At 38.7% G+C, this 20532-nt stretch overlaps 1 protein-coding gene across 1 annotated transcript in view; it reads left to right on the top strand.

The window, feature by feature from the left end:
• Positions 1-20532, top strand: part of LOC124613928 (FAD-dependent oxidoreductase domain-containing protein 1-like) — a 246245-nt gene that overhangs the window by 135863 nt on the left and 89850 nt on the right. The window lies entirely within an intron of this gene.

Here is a 20532-nt window from a genome sequence, read left to right as displayed (position 1 = left end):
CACCACTAGGCCGACAAAAAGATACAAATTCTTGAGAAACAAACTGGGAGCTGTTATTGGTAACCATCGTATAGGGAAGTTCTTCAGTTGCAAAAATCTTAGACATGACTGAAATTGTGGGCACCACAGACATGGATGGGCAACATGCATGTAGAAAAACTTGGAATATGCATCCACTACAATGAGCCAACAGTAATTTAGGAATATCCAAGCAGAATTGATATGTAGATGCTCTCATGTGTGCTGCAGTGTCAGCCAGGGGTAAAAAGGTGGGGCCACCCGTTGTTGAACACAATAGTGCAAGCAGCAATAAACTGCATAATGTCCCCATCTTTGGCCAGCCAGTACACATACTGGCGGGCCAAAGCTTTGGTATGAGAGGTCCCCCAATGACCAACAGGCAGAAGTTGCAGTTCATTACAGCGTAAGGAAACAGGAATCACAACACAGAGAGTAGCATCCCCTGTAGGGACAAAAGAACCCCATCACACACTGAAGGGCAGTGCTGGAGGGAGAAATAATTATGTAAGGGATACAAGGCACGGCCCAGGGGTTTTATCGGCCAACCGCACTGCATAAAAGACAGGGCTGACTAAGTACAGGACCCATGGTGACAGTCAATGCTATTGTGGCTCTAGAGGTGGAAAAACCATTGACTGCCTTCTTGTTCTCAGTATCTAAATAGAAAAAATGCAACTTGTCCTAATCAAATGGTGGGTCCGGCCCAATTGGAAGGTGATATAAGGCATTGGCATTTGCCTGTTGCACTGTCAGCGAATAATGGATCTGATAATCATAACAGGAGAAGGGGAGAGCCCACTGCTGCAAATGATGTGCTGCCTTGTCCAACATGGCAGCTGGAGGGTTAAAAAGAACAACCAATGACTCGTTATCCATGATTAAATGGAAATTGTAACCATAGAAGGGCATATGAAATTTCTTGAGGGTGAGAACAATCACTAAAGCCTCCTTTTCAATCTGAGAATACCACTTCTGAGTGGGAGCTAAACTCTTAGAAGTATAAGCAATGCGTTGTTCAGACACCATGCCAACACTATGGTGAGAGGCATCTGTAGACAACACAAGGTGCTGACCCAGCTGAGAAGTGGTCAGACACAGGGAAGATTGAGGCTTAGATTTAAGCAAAGTGAATGCTTGGTCAGAAGCTTAGGACCAGAAAAAAGCACATATTTATGCAAAAGTATGTGAAGCGGGTGAGCAATAGTGGATGCATCCAGTAAAAACTTACACAACTTTACCTAGAAATGCCTGCAGTTCCTTAACAGAGGCTGGCCATGGCAAAGCCACAAATGCATTAATGTGGTGACACAACAGCTTAACCCATGTGTCAGAAACTTCAAAACCTATGTACTCAGTTGATGGCTAGAAGATTGTACGTGAGATCCGCATACTGTGAAACAGAAAACAATGATCAGAGATTGCTAAGATGGTCTTCTGTGGAAGAACGCAAAACAATGATACTGCCAAGGCAATTGATGCATCTGGGTACAGAGACTGTCAGCTGTTGTAAAAACTGCTAAAAAATTGCAGGCACACTAGTGATGCCAAAAAGCAAGCACTGATACTGGTATAGGCCAAAACATCTATTGACAATGAGAAGGCACCTAGTGGGAAGGGAAGCTGGAGGTACACTTCCAACAAATCAATCTTGGAAAAGTAGTGGCCACCTGACAATTTTGCAAATATTCATCAGGACGGGGCAGAGGGTATGTATCAAACTGGTAACACAACATACGCCAGGGGAAAACAGAGATGACAACTCAGACCAGAGGGCTCCAGCTTCTGATATGGAACTTGATCTGATACTAAATTTACCTCATTGGCAATCGAGAAACTGAAAGCGTTACATGCATCTAACCCATACATGTCTGTGGTATATGAATGCTCCACATCAAGGTAGGTGAGAGGGTGAACAACACCTTTCTAAGAGACAGGAGCAGAGAACTGACTTAGGATCAGGATCTGCTATTTATTGAAGCGAACCAACTTCTGTGAAACTTATGTGAGGGGAGGGGAGCCCAAGTCCACGTATGTTTGTGCATTTACTAAAGTCACTGCAGTTCCCATGTCCTGTCACATTTTTAGTGGTTTATTAAACACATACAAGTCAATAAAGAATTTATCAGTAAAACAGTCATTGTAAAGTACAGTTTATGTCCATCAGTACAATTATGTCCGCCACATTTTAAGAGGTATTACACACTAAGCAATGTGGCCTTTCTTTGATACTTGTTTCAAATCACCCAATGCTTAGGGCATACAGCACAATGGAATGGTGGCATGCAGCTGCTGCTGTGATGTGTTTTGTTGCTAGTGTAGCTGTAACCATTGCTGTCCCTTGTGACACCAAGTAAAAGGTTGTACTGCACCATCAGCTGCCCCATCATCCTGAACATTGCAGCGTACCAAACAGTGCTTGACTGAGTAACGTCCTATACTTCCCCTGATTCAGCAATTTGGTTGCCTGTGGCCTGTAACACTTCAAAGGACTGTGCTATATTGAGCACATCCATAAGTGTTGGATTCTGACACTGAAGTGCTTTTCCACCGACTTCCCTATCTGGGACCATAAAATAACAATTCCACGTGCCATGTGATCAGTGTAGGATATGTGATAAGTACTAATGACATATTATATATAAAAACAAAGATGAGGTGACTTACCGAACGAAAGCGCTGGCAGGTCGATACACACACAAACAAACACAAACATACACACAAAATTCAAGCTTTCGCAACAAACTGTTGCCTCATCAGGAAAGAGGGAAGGAGAGGGGAAGACGAATGGAAGTGGGTTTTAGGGGAGAGGGTAAGGAGTCATTCCAATCCCGGGAGCGGAAAGACTTACCTTAGGGGGAAAAAAGGACAGGTATACACTCGCACACACGCACATATCCATCCACACATACAGACACAAGCAGACATATTTAAAGACCAAGCATGTCTGCTTGTGTCTGTATGTGTGGATGGATATGTGCGTGTGTGCAAGTGTATACCTGTCCTTTTTTCCCCCTAAGGTAAGTCTTTCTGCTCCCGGGATTGGAATGACTCCTTACCCTCTCCCTTAAAACCCACTTCCTTTCGTCTTCCCCTCTCCTTCCCTCTTTCCTGATGAGGCAACAGTTTGTTGCGAAAGCTTGAATTTTGTGTGTATGTTTGTGTTTGTTTGTGTGTCTATCGACCTGCCAGCGCTTTCGTTCGGTAAGTCACTTCATCTTTGTTTTTATATATAATTTTTCCCACGTGGAATGTTTCCTTCTATTGTACTAATGACATATTTACATTGACAGCTCAACCTGCATAATTTTGCAGCCCAGGCTTTGTAAGATTGGTTTGGGCATTTCTGACAATGGTTAAATTATGCATGTGTTGCAATGACATGCGTTCTGTCACAGCATAATTGGTGAGAGATGCTTCACCCATTTAGGATCAATGAAACATAATGACAAAAACAGTGTTTTGAGATGATTCGATTTAAAGGTTTTGTCCAAGAAACTGAGTACTTTCTAATAGTTTCTCACAAACCTATCTATGGTAAATAAAAAGTATACTTCATTGACTGTTGTTTTCAACTATGTGTTACATATTTTAGTCACTCGATGGACACTAATGAAATGCTTTCAATGAGTACTATAAGCAAGAGAAGTGTTTTCCAGGAAGTTTATCATCAGTCTTTGATGGAGAATACATGAAAGCCATTATTATATTCACTTTTCATTATTTGTCTGCAGTATATAAAATAATTTACAGGTAACTGAAATAATATTCTTGTTTTCTAATCTTCACATAAGAAACATAAGAAAAGTCATTTTAACAAAACACAGTGCTCCCTCGCACCTGTTTTTCTGTTCATGGTTGACTGTTTTAAAAAGTAATACAACACATACATTTAAACAAACCAAAATTAGTGGTTTACATGAAATAGCTAAGGTGGTGACCTAGCAACAATAATAAAGGAGACAAAATCAAAAAATAAACATGAAGTCTATTCCTGTGATTCTCCCACGTTTTTCTCATTTTCTAAATTGTTAGCAGCATTGAGTCCTTGCTATAATGTGTGATACCTAGGAGGTATAATACCCTTATTACATAAATCTATAAGACCTTTTTTCTTTTCTTTACTTATGTAGAGGGGACTCTCACATGCTGGGCACAGAGTATTGTCTTCAGGTCCTGAATTCGGAGAATTTCGTAGGCCAGGTCTTTTCTTGGTGTGAAAAACTTGAAAGTCATGATCTTTGTAGGAATACTTGAAACATATCATGTCAGGCTGATCTTTCCTATACTGCATCCAAACAATCTTAAGCCATTTCACAGTTTCTCCATTCTCAGCAGTTTTCCTATTCTGAATTATTTTCTTCTGAAGCTGATACAAATCTGAAATTTGAGTGTTATCCATTTCTGTCACTCTGTAGTTGTTGGAAGTCGTGCTTACAATTGTATACCAGCCGTTTGGATCAAAAACATCCACATGGTTACTTTTTCTTTTGATGCTTGCATGCTGAGTCTACATCCATTTGTGAATGTCCAGGCTCAAAAAAGCATTGGTCAATAGCTGGAATGTCCAGTGTATTCACTGCATGTAAACACAGCATGCTTGTGTTAGCATTCCTGTTGTGGTCCCCAAATGTATCAGAAAACAAGGTTATCGGTTTTTCTTGTGCATGATTTTTCAAAAAATCCCACAGACATGAAGCCACCTCTACGGACCCCCTTTTTGTTGTTGTCTCATCCCACATGTACCAATTGGTTTTGTTTTCTCCTACACTAAGAACAGAGAGATTGTACATGGAGAGCCTTCTTTTATAGAAAACTACCTTTGCATTCACTTTAGGGCAGTAAAGCACAACTTGGAAGTCAAATTCAGCCAGCAAAGATTCACCTTTTATTGCACTTTCTTTCTTAATGTTCTTAAATTCCCTTGCCATTTTTTCCCTTGTAGATGCTATCTATTCCTGTTCCCTTTTAAAACCTTTGTCTTCCCTTTTCTCAGCCGATAGGTGTGAAAAATTTAAACTTTTATCACACATATCTTTTTATGGCCTGTGGAATTTCAGATTAAATTCCTTTGTGAATATCTCCCTATACAGCCATAATTTCTTGACTATCTTTCTTTCCCCATAACGTTGTTCCCAATATAACTCATACATTATCTTAATACTTATATCAGCAGGTAAATAATCTGCTGTACACTCTTTCCTCTTGTAATGAGAAGGAAGGGTAGGAAAACTCTTAATGTGTTTCCTTATAGCCTCTTTACTTTCTTTGGGTATCTTTATACCTGGCTCATGACATTCTCTTTGCTCTTTCTCAATTACATGATGTTCATCTCTTTTTTTAAAAGTATTTCTTACAAAGTTTTCAGAAATATCAAATGTTTTGAGAAAAAGCTGTGTACACACTTCAATCTTATCAGATCCCTTTATTAGATAGAATTTCTTGGTCTTCTTTCTTCGTCAGTTATCCGATTTTGTCCTCAGACTTGGTTTTTCTTCTTCTTCCACTAACTTATTTAGGTACTGCCTTTCTAGATCAACTGACCCAAGATCCCAATAGGCTCTAAGGAATTTTGTCTGTCTTGCTCAGTAAACTTACTGGTGCACTGTTGTGGACATTTAGTGCAATCTTTTGGCTTCACATTTCTTTCAGGAACTTCAGAATTCTTTGTAGAAATATATGCCCTACCATGCTGTCAATTGATTTTTCTTTGATTTCCTTCCTGTTTCTCTGTAACCACAACCTTTTTCATTTTCTTGTTTTGTTACTACTCTCAGTACCAGCATTGTCATCTGCAATTTCCCCTTCCTGAAGGTGATGATTTACTTATGCACTAGTTTCATTCTTAGCAATTTTTGTGACATTACTTACAGGGGACATTCCATGTTCAGTACTGCTGTCTGTAACAATAACATGACAGGTATTCAGAAGAACGGAAAAGAAAATTAAGTGGAACTGCTATAGTGTCTAGTAATTGTTTGGCTACTCACCAGAATCTGCAGTGTTGTCTGGTTCATAGGAAAGATCATCATCTGTATCTGAACCAATGAATGTCCTGACCATCTCCACATCATGTTCTTCCTCAGCTATGAATATAAACAATAATAATAATAATAATGACAACAGCAGTAATAGCAATAATAATAATAATAAAAAAAAAATAATAATAATAATTATGACAACAGCTGTAACAACAATCATAATAATAATTATTATTATATACTATATACTACCAAAATATATACACTAAGAAACAGATTCTAATACTTACAAGATTCCATTAAATTCTGTTCCTTCTCCAGGCACATTTGAACCATCTTTCTTCCTTTGGACCCCATAGTGCTCCTACTTGCTTGTAAACCCATTCACAACTGAAACAATATTTATCTTCCTTGCCAGGAAATAGCATTTCATTGTTGTCACAGAGTGACAACGACAATGCTTCTAAAGAGAAGTATCAGGAAAAGCAACTTCTAACAGTTCTATTAGGTTCAGAGGAACATAATAGCTGTTCTGTTTCACAAATTAACACTGTGTTCAGTGGTCTAAAAACCTCTTCCGGCTATCTGATTCTTACTAGTTTTCATAAAATGTAGATACATTGACAACTAAAATGGAAATGGAAAGATAGAGTTATGTTTGTTTGATCGTAATGTAGGTCTTGATTTCGTGTACCTTATGGTACTAACATCTCAAAAGTGTCAAAAATGTAGTTATGGCTGTCTGATCCCAGATGGGTGGCTTGTTCAGTTCATCAAATGATAAGCTGGTCAGTTCTTGCAAGGGAACAAGCTGGCACAGCAACTGATAAATGCACGACGAAAGCCAGGAAAGAAAGAAAGTCTCACACAAGTTTGCACTGCCCACATGAAAAACCTGGAAATGTTGGCTTAACCATGTCTCATAGGAGTCCCAGTCTTCAGTCGATTCACCATATGCCAGAAAGGCCAATGGTTGCACTTATGGGAGAGTAACCTGCCATGAAAACGTAGATGCCACTTGATTGAGAGCAGTAGCAAAAGCCTGCTGTTATTCTGTGAAAGCTTGCTGCTGGGCAGTGAGAAGTTGGAGTATTTCTTCCGTTGAGATCCTTGTTGAGTGACTTATCACACAGAGAAAATGTAACCAGGGAACATAGTTCTTTATAGAGCAACATGTAAGATACAGGTTGTGCATAGCACTGAACATGTTGACTGTACAACAGTAATACAGCATAAAGAATAGGCGAAGCACTCATTTACGTTTGCTTAAATAATGATGTTTCTTTAGTGGCTCACCAGTGTGTGCCAGGGGGCCAACACAAGTGGCCTCTATAAGTGAACCTGTGAAATGTGTGGGTATATGCTCTCTGAAGTCACATGCATCATTAGTGAAGGTACATCAGATACCATGTTTCCATTAATCTGGCTTGAATATACAAATAACATTATGGGTACCAACTATGTGGCATTAATTATGAACTAGAAGTATTTGACTCCTCTCACAATGATTTGATTTTTTTGTCTCATCTTGCAATGGTCCCCTATATTTCAGAGAGACAATGGATATTCACTGGATTCCAAAATATTGACAGTATCTGAATATGTCAAGAAGAAATAGAGCAGTGACTGTTTCCCAGTAACACTACATGTATTTGAAGTTAAGAAACAGAATATAAGAGTAGAATGCCTTGTTCACGGTATGAACAATTGTAAGTGCAGTGAGATACGTTTTCTGAAATAGGGATAAATGCCATGATTTGTAGTGTAGAAATCTGACTCGAGAGTAGTGTTCGACCAAACCTTTGACCAAAACTCCCACCTTCAGGCAAACTTTCGGCTTCAGCCAAAATGTGCCAAAGTTTTGGCTGAAGCCGAATTTCCTAGCAAGTGCCAAAACTGAACTAATTTTTGGAACTGCACATGTGCAGTGAACACCTGACAATTAAATTGCTACAGTCTCAAAGCTTTGACATACTTGGCGCAGACTTAAGTACACTGTGTTGCATTGTTTAGCCACCCTTGCCAGTAAATACAAGTTCACACATAATTAGATTATCTACTTTGGTGTTTTATCATATGTTTACAAACATTTTTATCTGACTGAGAAGAAGAGGATTGAGTTTGTGAAAAGCACATGTACTTATACTTATCTACACCCAATTGCACTTGAATGTCATTTCAAGATGGCGGCGAGTTTACACGTAGTTTCAAATCGCTCGGTAATTTGTGATCGTATTTCGTCAGTGAAGTGTACCATATGCCATAAAATTGTGTTAAATGGATTAAGAATCTGTGCGTTCAATCATAAGTGGTGCCATACCCATTGTTTCTCACGATCGGAAGTTCTAAATAAGTGCGACTGCGGTATAGAGTGCAACGGGCGGGACAATGCCAGTGAAATGCACAGGGCAGGTTTGCAAGTGAATGTAGAGAGCGAACTTAGGAAAGAACTCGATTATATTATAAAATACGCAAAAACGCTTGAAAACTTGGTAATAAGTGTGAGAAATTCCTCAAAATCTAGCCTACAAGAGTTCTCAAATACCAGTCAAATAAGCAGCACACGACCAAAAACAAAAACAGCGGGACTTACTTTAAAACTAAGTAATAGGTTTAGTGTGCTTGAAAATAGCACAGAGGAGAAAGAACAATCAAATTGTACCATCATCCACACGGACAGTGCTGTGATCAACGCTAAATTGTGCTCACAAAGCAAAACAAATCGGCCTGCTATTTGTAAACAAAACAAAAAACACACGTTGGAAAATAGACATGAAATCCTTATTCTAGCAGACAGCCACAGAAGAGGTGTAGCCGAAATTATGAGTTCTAAGAAAACAGGATTCAAGGTAACTGGCGTAATCAAACCAGGAGCGCCACTATGTGAAGTTTTAAATAGCTGTAATCAATCTATGACGAAAGGCAGCACATGTGTGATAATTGGAGGCGCCAACGATGTATACCACAATGAAACTAGACGTGCTACAACAGTTTTAAAGCAAGTAATTTGTAAAATGCCTGAAGTGAAATTTTTTGTTGTCAGTATCCCTCATAGGTATGATCTCATGGTAAACTCTTGCGTGAATACTGAGATTATTACCGCCAACAGAATTTTCGCTAAGATATGTCGAGGTTATCCTAATGCTACATACGTTGGGATAAATAGTGATTGCAGAGAGCATTTTACAGAGCATGGACTTCACAGAAACATGAAAGGGAAAGAAGCCATGAGTGCTGAAATATCGAATGCTATTAAAGACTCTAAAGTAGAACGAAACACTATTACACTGTCTGAAAACGGCCCTTATTAAAGTATCAACATTAGTGGAAATAGGAAGAGCTGATGTCCCACAATCTTTGGTAGCAACAGAAGATTCTTTGACGTTAGAAGAAGTAAAAAAATCTGAAGTGTCGTCCAGTACAGCAGCCACATCAGCCAAATTGTCAGTAGTGTCAAAATCATCAAAAACAGCTGAACCATTATCATCAGCAGCAGATGTACCACCCTCCCCAGCAGCTTCAAAATCAAGTCCAGATTCTGTGACTAGTCCATCAATCAGAAGAACAGAGGCAAGAACAGTGGTACAAAATGCCACTCAGATATCATCAACAGAAGAAAAATCAACACCATCGGAGCATCATTTATCAGCTTCATACGCAGCTTCAACGTCCACAGTAACGTCAGCGCCAACTGTAGTTCAAGATTTAAACGAAAATACAGTTTCAGCAAAAGTTCCAGTATCAATTGGAACATCACTTACAAAACCAGACTCAGCATCAAAACTGGCAGCATCTCCAACATCCACTGAATCATCAGCTTCAGAAACACCTCCAGCATCCACTGAAACAGCAGCTACAACTACAGATACAACAAGTATGGTGACACGTCCAGGGGTAAGAAATACAAGGAGCAGGAAACGTGTAATTCTTAAGGATTTTTGGTACCCAGCCTCAGCAAGGAACAGCCGGTAACACTGGGAAACATGAGTACAAACTCCTCTCAATCTAATGTCAATAATTTAAAAATAATGAGCCTTAACATACAATGCATTAAAAATAAAATATTAGAACTTGAGATTGCAGCCAGTGAAGCTAGTATAGATTGTATTTGCATTCAAGAACATTGGTGCATGAGTTATGAACTAGAAAATATTTGCATTTCTCCATACAAATTAGTAAGCCATTTTTGCAGGAAGGAAACAAGACATGGTGGTGTTTGCATTTATGTAAAACCTGGAGTAAAGGTTAAAAATACACTCCTGGAAATGGAAAAAAGAACACATTTACACCGGTGTGTCAAACCCACCATACTTGCTCCGGACACTGCGAGAGGGCTGTACAAGCAATGATCACACGCACGGCACAGCGGACTCACCAGGAACCGCGGTGTTGGCCGTCGAATGGCGCTAGCTGCGCAGCATTTGTGCACCGCCGCCGTCAGTGTCAGCCAGTTTGCCGTGGCATACGGAGCTCCATCGCAGTCTTTAACACTGGTAGCATGCCGCGACAGCGTGGACGTGAACCGTATGTGCAGTTGACGGACTTTGAGCGAGGGCGTATAGTGGGCATGCGGGAGGCCGGGTGGACGTACCGCCGAATTGCTCAACACGTGGGGCGTGAGGTCTCCACAGTACATCGATGTTGTCGCCAGTGGTCGGCGGAAGGTGCACGTGCCCGTCGACCTGGGACCAGACCGCAGCGACGCACGGATGCACGCCAAGACCGTAGGATCCTACGCAGTGCCGTAGGGGACCGCACTGCCACTTCCCAGCAAATTAGGGACACTGTTGCTCCTGGGGTATCGGCGAGGACCATTCGCAACCGTCTCCATGAAGCTGGGCTACGGTCCCGCACACCGTTAGGCCGTCTTCCGCTCACGCCCCAACATCGTGCAGCCCGCCTCCAGTGGTTTCGCGACAGGCGTGAATGGAGGGACGAATGGAAACGTGTCGTCTTCAGCGATGAGAGTCGCTTCTGCCTTCGTGCCAATGATGGTCGTATGCGTGTTTGGCGCCGTGCAGGTGAGCGCCACAATCAGGACTGCATACGACCGAGGCACACAGGGCCAACACCCGGCATCATGGTGTGGGGAGCGATCTCCTACACTGGCCGTACACCACTGGTGATCGTCGAGGGGACACTGAATAGTGCACGGTACATCCAAACCGTCATCGAACCCATCGTTCTACCATTCCTAGACCGGCAAGGGAACTTGCTGTTCCAACAGGACAATGCACGTCCGCATGTATCCCGTGCCACCCAACGTGCTCTAGAAGGTGTAAGTCAACTACCCTGACCAGCAAGATTTCCGGATCTGTCCCCCATTGAGCATGTTTGGGACTGGATGAAGCGTCGTCTCACGCGGTCTGCACGTCCAGCACGAACGCTGGTCCAACTGAGGCGCCAGGTGGAAATGGCATGGCAAGCCGTTCCACAGGACTACATCCAGCATCTCTACGATCGTCTCCATGGGAGAATAGCAGCCTGCATTGCTGCGAAAGGTGGATATACACTGTACTAGTGCCGACATTGTGCATGCTCTGTTGCCTGTGTCTATGTGCCTGTGGTTCTGTCAGTGTGATCATGTGATGTATCTGACCCCAGGAATGTGTCAATAAAGTTTCCCCTTCCTGGGACAATGAATTCACGGTGTTCTTATTTCAATTTCCAGGAGTGTATGACTGTAACTGAATCCTTGAATGAAGAAAAACATTTTGAGGCTGCAGCAATACAGTTGAATATGCAAAAGAGTAAATTAATAATAATGTCAGTGTACAGATCACCATGTGGTGATCCTGAAATTTTTAGAAATAAGTTAGAGGCATTGCTCAAAATATTACATCATAAAAAATCAACAATAATTATAAGTGGAGATTTTAATGTCAACTTATTGACTGAAGGTGCATCCAAAGATCAGTTCCTGAATGTTTTACATAGCTTCAATTTGTATCCACATATAACTAACCCTACAAGAATAACAAACTCTTCAAAAAGTCTCATAGATAATATCTTCACAAATATAGATGCCACAGATATAGATGTAATAAATGTTGACCTAGGAATATCTGATCACAATGCACTTATCCTTAAATTTTCCATAGCCCCTGTGACCAAAAATAGTTCATACCAAATGTACAAAAGAACCTTCTCCACAAATAGTTGCAATCACTTCATAAATACACTGACTAACCAATCATGGGCAGAAGTACTGTTACAAACTAGCACAAACACTGCATATAATGTTTTTTCTTCCCTGTTTATGTTGAATTTTGAAATGTGTTTTCCTAAGAAACTTGTCAAAACAAACACATTTGGGCATACACATTCTAACTCCTGGATCACAACAGGTATTAGAAATTCCTCCAGGACAATGAAAATGCTTAACTATAGACTGAAAAGTTGGACTGACCCCAAGTTTAAAGAATATGTAACAAATTACAAAAAAATATATAGAAAAGTAATTACAAAAGCAAAATTACTAAGCAATGATAAATTAATAAGAAAATCAGGCAATAAATCAAAAACTATTTGGGAAATTGTGAAAAGGGAAACAGGTAAGGGCCTCAAGGATCAGGAAATAGTACTAAAAAATAGTGAAAATATTGAATTAAAAGATGAAACTCTGGCAAATTACATTAATAATTACTTTTTAAGTGTACCAGTGTCATTAAGTAAAAACTTTACCAAACATGAGAGATTAACAGCCCCAAAAGTAGACAGTAGTATGTTGTTAACTCCCACAAATGATAATGAAATATTAAAGGTGATAAAGAGTCTAAAATCAAAAATGTCTGCAGGTGTGGATGAAGTGCCTGTGTCAATAATAAAAAAAGCTGCCAAACAAATTACAAAGCCCCTGGTACATATTGCCAATTTGTCTTTCAGTGAAGGTGTTTTTCCTGAGAGGTTGAAAATCTCTAAGGTTAGACCTCTGTTTAAAAAAGGAGATCCATACAAGGTAGAAAATTATAGACCAATATCCCTTCTCCAATCATTTTCAAAAATTCTAGAGAAATTAATGAAAACCAGACTCATAAATTACTTAGATGCTCACAAACTTCTAAACTGCAATCAACATGGCTTTCGCTCGGGCCACAGCACAGAAACGGCTATCCATGCCTATACCAAAGAGATTGTCAGGAGTCTCGACACTAAAAAATGTGTAGTAGGAATTAACTTAGATTTATCTAAAGCTTTTGATACAGTAAATCACAAAATTCTGTTAAACAAGATGGAGGCAATAGGTATAAGGGGAGTTGTGAAGCAGTGGTTTGAATCTTACCTTCAAGATAGAACTCAGGTAGTAGAAATCATTGCAGAACATAAAAATCAGAAAATCAAGTGGGTCTCAGACGCAAAGAAATTGGAAATAGGTGTCCCACAGGACAGTATTCTTGGTCCCTTATTATTCTTGCTTTGTATAAATGACATAAAAAATCCTAATATTTCTACCAAAATAATGTTGTTCGCAGATGACACTAGCATAATTATAAGTGATGATAAAAAATCATTAACTACCACAACTGATATAGTCCTGAAATATATTCAACATTGGTTTAATGCTAATGAGTTAACACTTAATCTAAGTAAAATTATATACAGTATGGCAAAGCAACTCAAGATATGGACCTCCAGTTAAAACTAATGGATAAGAAGATAGAGAGTGTACAATCCACAAAGTTTTTGGGAATGCACATTGATCAAAACTTAAGCTGGAAAGACCATCTCAAGTACTTATCCCAAAGGCTCAATTCGGCATGTTTTGCATTGAGGATATTATCTAGAGTATGCAGCACAGACTGTACTAGACTAGTGTATTTTGCTTACTTTCAGTCCATCGTGTCTTACGGCATAGTGTTCTGGGGTAAAACTAAATCAAGCTTAACAGATATCTTCAAATTTCAGAAAAGAGCTATACGAATCATAACACATAACTCTCCAAGAACTCATTGTAGGCCCCTTTTCAAAGAACTGCAAATACTCACAATACCATCACTGTATATTTTTAAAAGCATTCTGTGTACAAGAGCACATATGAAAAATCTACGTACAAATGAGGACTGCCATAATTATAATACTAGAACTTGTAAGAATTTGTATGTAGAAAGGGTAAGGACAACACAAACCCAAAAGCATGTAAGTTATTTTGGAATAAAAGTCTACAATGCTCTGCCAGTGCACATGAAGGCAATAATAGATGAAGTAAAATTTAAGACTGAGCTTAAAAATTACCTTTTAAGCAAAACTTTCTATGATGTAGATGAGTACTTTGATTGTGTGTAAATTTATTGCCAAAAATTTTAATTTATATGTCTAAATTTGTACTTTTAAAAAATGCCTTGAAAGTGATATTCCATTATTATGTCTGTAGTACTTGTACTAGTATGATAACTTTGTTGTGACAATTCCTACATCATTTAAATGATATACAGGAAGATAATATAATGAAATGAAATGAATGAAACGAAATATTTATCTGCTCCTCCTATTAGTGTTCCTAGTGAACAGTTGTTCAGCACAGTGGGACAGTTGTTTTACAGACAGGCAAACTAACTTGATTGGTGAAAATGTTTGAACAAATTATTATTTTTAGCTTACAACATAAGACTTTATAACTTTGATTATTAATTTTTTCATTGATAGATATCAAAATGCTAATGGAAATTTATCATTCATTTGGCTATTATTGTGTGTTTTCCTAGTTGTAATTGTTCAAGTACTTTTTTAAATAAATAAATATTATAATTGGCTTTATTTCAAAGTGTTGTTATTTGACATGTTGCAAGATAATTTTAACAATCTCATTAAATTGTCTATATTATATTAAAAAAAAGTCATTATTTTATTCACATTTTGCCAGTCTTGAATGAAATTTAGTGGAGCTATCAAATCTTTGGCTTCAGCTGAATGTTTAGAGTGATAGCTGATTAATTGACTTTGGCCAGAAATTGACCTTTGGTCGGACTCTACTTGAGAGCAACATTTCAGACTCCACACAGAAATTCTCAGTTTAATGCCAGTCAGTACTTAATTATACTAAATTATGTAAGTGTAAGTGTTTGTGACTCTTCAGTTCTATATACAGGACCTCCACAGCCCTGATGGTCTGATCGGTATACAATATGATCTGAGGGTGAGATGACCCTCAAAAATAAGGCAGCCTCCTTCTTTTTAAGGGGCTTCTTGAAAAAAATTTATTTTTAAATATTGTGACTAATCAAAGCTACAGACTGTTTTATTGAAATAAACCATCTCCCTGAAAAAATTAGCTTTATACCTATTTGACACATATGCCATTTATTGATTGTCTACATTTTGGTAGTACAAGGAGAATTAAAATAAACAAAAAGAAATGGTTTACATAAATTTTTATTTACACTTCCTTTTTACATTTTATCTAAGTTAGTCATTGGTGTTATCATCATCATAATAATAATCACTGATATCATTATCTGGGATGATAATTAGTCTAACCAATGAGAGGCAAGAAAAGAGACAGTGTATTTCCATAAACAAGCAGCACTGAAATTTATTATCTTGATTGTCACAAATATTTGATCGTTTCACCCAGATGTTCTGTGTTCTTTGAGCTTGTGGTTTATGTTGGGATCTGAGCACACAGCCATTTTTTCATTGCTGAATGAAATACATAACTGTGCCACTGACACCTATCTAGACTTTTACTGTCTCCTGCAGAAATGTATACTGTTGTTGAGTATGTTTCCAATTTTAAATTCAGTTCAATTCCAAGTATAAATGGAAAGGCTGCTAACTGAGAAAAAGATTTAGTTGTGATCTTTTTCAATGCTATTGTGAAAATAGCAAGTTTTTTTCTTTAATAATGCATAATATGTTTAGGTAAAGTTGATTTTACAGTTTACTCAACAGAACTAATTAACAAGTCTCATTACTTTTGTGATAACTTTCTCTATTCAATCCAGAAAAAAATTAACAGTGTTTTATTGATAAAATAAGATATGTTAAAGTATAGTCCATTAAAACAGATTGTAGTCAAATTAGACATTACTCATGACTGCACCAGTGGCAGTACCATAAATGCTAGTAAGAGCAATTTTATGACACTACATATCAATTCCAATTCTTTAATGTAAATCTGCATGTGGCCTCAATTACTAAAGCTTCATCTGTCAGTATTAGATGACCTCTATATTAATCTGTTACATGATGTAAAAATGTTGACCTCAGCAACAATAGTTTAATCTGTGAATGTAAGATGATCCTTTAGTTTTTGAATGATGAATCTGAGAAAGAATCTTGTCTTGTTATTGGGTAAATATAGTACGACATGTCACAGCTGCATGGGATATGGCAGAAGACTGCCTTATGTAACCCAAGGTCATCCTTTACAGATTTAAAAGGGCCATAATCTTATATGATGGTCAAAAAACACACTACACATCATGTATCCAAAGAATCTGACCAATACTGTTGGAAATGCTGCCTGTATAAAGTGAAAATGACATTAACTTATGTGCCACCTTCTTATTTACATTACTCACTTGCTTCATGGTTGGTCAGTAGCACGTTGTGTGAATGCTCTGTCTTTCGCTAAAAACATTGTAGCAAAAGATAACTTGGAGGTGGAGTAACTCAGCTGACAACTTTTCATGGCCTAAGATGATGTGGACCTTTGAACCAATGTAAGACAAACCCATGAAACTCACTTACAATTGGATTTTGTTTCTAAGGCTTCATTTGATGACTGCTTTATCAATTTTGGCATTTTCCTGGGGCTCCCTGCACAGTCTGTCTTGGATGTAGCATGAGTAGGAATATTGTTCTGTTACTGTCCAGCATTCAGCTAAGTGTGTATTTTTCTGTGGTTCAGAGTGTGATATCACTACTCAACATTCTGTGGTCAATCGCACAGGGAAATTTCTGGCTGATGCAGCTTTATCCAAGCTAGGGAAAGGTTGAACTTTACACTGTTGCACAAACATTTGCCAGCTCTTAAAATTACTTGTCAAACAGGATGTTTTTAAACAACCACCAGACACTGCCAAGGAGGTTAAAATACAAATAAGTTGTGTATTAATTGTGGTACTTTTGACCAAGAGTAATATTACAACAGCTGAGAGGGCTGCTTTGCACTCACTACTCAGGGTGGATTTTGATATTGTTATCTTACCTGTGGACAAGGGAAATGCTATGATTGTCTTGGACAAACAGGATTATGTTCAAAAGACACAGTCTGATCCAACATACTGTAGATTTAAGTGCTGACATAACAAACTGTGTTAAGAGGAAGAGTGATAACTTCCTGGAGAAATGTTCCTCTTAAAGAGACTATCAAAAGTCATGACTGTTATTGTGCTGTCCCTTCTAGATAATATACCCTTGCAAAGAGCTCAAAGTAAGATGTTCCTCTTAGCCCATTTTCGGTGCTCTGATGTACTATGTAACAAAACACTTTGCTACTCTGTTGAGCCCAGTAGCAGATTGGTATGTACGTCACATTAGGAACTCAGCAGGTTTATTACATCAGTGACATGGACTGCATCAAAGCGATACTTTTATTTCAGTAAGTTTCGATGTGGTCTCACTCTTCACTCTCATTCTTATCTGATTTGTTACGGTTGACTGAGGTTAGTTTTGGTGTTGAATTAACAAACATATATCTCGGCATATGTTGTCTTCCACTTGCTTTTTACTCACTGACCAGTTCTTACCCTTTCAGTGTTGCTTTCCAGATAGCAAATAGTTTGTGAACCAAGTTTGATTGAAGTGAATCCAGGGGCTTAGGAGGAGTTTTTTATCCATGGCTTTGCCTGCATACATGTCACATATATTTCACACCTTGTTAATACATTTCACATATATTTGTACACATATTTCACCTGTTTCTCTAGCGAATTTCACCTTGCAGTTTTGTTTACACACAGCTCAATGTTTATTACACCATATCTCCTGAACTGTGTGTTGTGCAATGATGTAATTGTGCAGGTACATTCAGTGGTATGTATTATTACTGTCTGCATAATGTGTGATGAATACAGTTAGCAGTAAATAAGTAATAAATTAAAATGTCATGCCTGATGTGGCAGTTTCATTCCATGCACAGCAAAAATGCAGTAAGCAATAAACTTTTTTCCTTTCATCATTTTGTGGGTGTTGTCAGTGAAAAAACATTTCTAATTGTGTCTAAAGTTGTTGCAACTCACAACTGCACTCATCTTCAAATACTGGATGGATAAAGTCTAGCTATTTATGTGTTGTCAGCTACACTTCTTTCTCACAGCTTCTCCAACCCTCTGATAGGCAGGTGTTCCTACACACACAGTGATTCTTTTCAGATAGTAAGTGATATGTGTGCCAAGTTTGGTTGATATTGGACCAGTGGTTTAGGAGAAGAGTTATTTTTATAATATGTATGAATTTTGAGTAACATATCCTGGAGTTGATGACACTGTATCCAGCATGCTTTCATAGTTACATAGCTGATTCTTTTAAGGTTTGTAACTATGGTAGTGGAAAAGGATGGTTGCCTTCCCTCCCTTGATATGTTGACAACCAGGAAATTTGATGGTATGTTGGGACATGCCAGCATAGGAAGCCAACTTGTACTGGTTTGTATATTCATGCTGACAGCTGTCACAATCTGGTTCAGCATAAATGGGTACTTTGTATCTTGGTTCATGGGGTCCACATCAGATTAGACCCAGATAGTTTGTCAGCTTAGCCCATGTTGAAGTCAGCTTTCACCAGAATGGTTATAATGCAGATGCATGTTGTGCTATCGACCAACCACAAATTAGGTGAGTGATGTAAATAATGAAGTGGCATGTAAGTCTATGGCCTTTTGGCCTTAACACAGTGTTATAACCCAACCTGTGTCACAACACACTTATTTAAAGAATCCCACTGATGTCAAAAGTGACATGGGAGTTTTGGTCATCTGTATTCTTTACACATGAGCGGCTGTGTACAGGAGTGAAATGGCAATGGGATCAAACTGAGGCCTGCTCTCTGGTTGGAGATAGTACACAAAGACTTGGATGTTAGGCTAAGGAGGCAGACATGGTAATGTTAGAGAAGTGAGATTCACAGGCAGCTTACTGGTCTGCTTTTTATTGCTTCTTCCTGTGTGGACAGTGAATATGTAGAAGAGCATAGACTGGTTTCTAAAAACATAGATGAGGCTTACTAGATGCTCCATTCAGTTACCAGAACAAATGGGCACCCTGGCCTGTAGAACACAAACCATGGAAGTACCAGATTCCACTGCTCTAATCAAACACTTAGGTTCAAGTATTCATCACCATAAGAGTGACATACAGACATAGAAACAGGTAGACAATTGTACAATGGAGACCAATGAGCCTTGCCCAGAGGTACAGACAGGCAAGCTATGCAAGTCTTTCTTAGTTCACAAGCTTAGCTTAAGGTAATGCTCACTCACATGGGATCTGCTGTAGGGTATTGGTCATCAAAGGCCGGAACTCTTCTGATTTTGGACTCTTGAACTCTACCTTACTTCGCATTTGAGAGCATTTGGCATTTCAGACTGATTGCATACAGATAGGACATAACTTCATGTTTCTTGTCTCCAATTCGCAATCAGTGAGCATGAAATTAGTGGTTTCTCAGGATGTATGACCTCTTAATGGACTGATTAAAGTAGCTTGCACTGTATGTCCCTGTCTAAGTTACAAGGCAAGGCTAACAGCTAATATTCATATGTAGATGATTTATCCTTTTTCTGTCATTATTTCATGATTTGATTATCACAACAGTTACTATTTCCAACATGGTTGGTCAAATTCTGTCAAATGGTGATGTGAAGCGTGTTTTTCAAACACCACCTAAGATTAGGATCCTTCTAGTATCTGTTAACAGTGATTTTAGTGTGGGTAAAGTGGTTGGGTGTCTACCATACCCCTTGTAGATGTAGCATGTTGTATACTGGTCAGACCATCATGACTATGGAGGACCTGTGTATAGAGCTTAAGCATCATACACACTTACAACAGCCAAGAAATCTGCTATAGCAGAACACTACCTTTGTGCCAGTTATCCTCTGGAATATAAGAACACAAAGATGTTAATCTCTGTGTTCTAATATTCCACAGGATGACTGGTACCAAGGCAGCACACACTTCCAGCTATTGGGATAGTGTTATTACAGAAACAGTTGAGATTAAATTAGTAGGTGACATTATAAATAACGATCAAGGGTTTTGCTTGAATTCTGCTTGGAATCCTGCTCTCTTCATGGTAAAACAACAAAGGAAAGAAGGTGGTGTTACTTGGTCCCATCTCAATAATGTCTGATGTTGGTTAGTTCTGGTTGTGTAATGGCACTAGTTGTTTACACTGTTAGTGTTATAATATGACATACTATGGTTCTTGGTTAGAATAGCCCCACTTTCCGTGCACAGTACTTTTGTGTTGCATTTGAGCCTTGAAAATGATGGGGTGTGCACCTGTTGAAGTATTGGCAGTTATTGAGACATTGCCTGGCTCAATTCTAGTAAGTTTTTTGAATCAGTATGCATTAAGGAATGCTCCATGG

This window comes from Schistocerca americana, chromosome 4 (assembly GCF_021461395.2).
Source record: "Schistocerca americana isolate TAMUIC-IGC-003095 chromosome 4, iqSchAmer2.1, whole genome shotgun sequence".
In the NCBI taxonomy this organism is placed as follows: Eukaryota; Metazoa; Arthropoda; class Insecta; order Orthoptera; family Acrididae; genus Schistocerca; species Schistocerca americana.
This window is presented reverse-complemented; position numbering and strand designations above follow the sequence as displayed.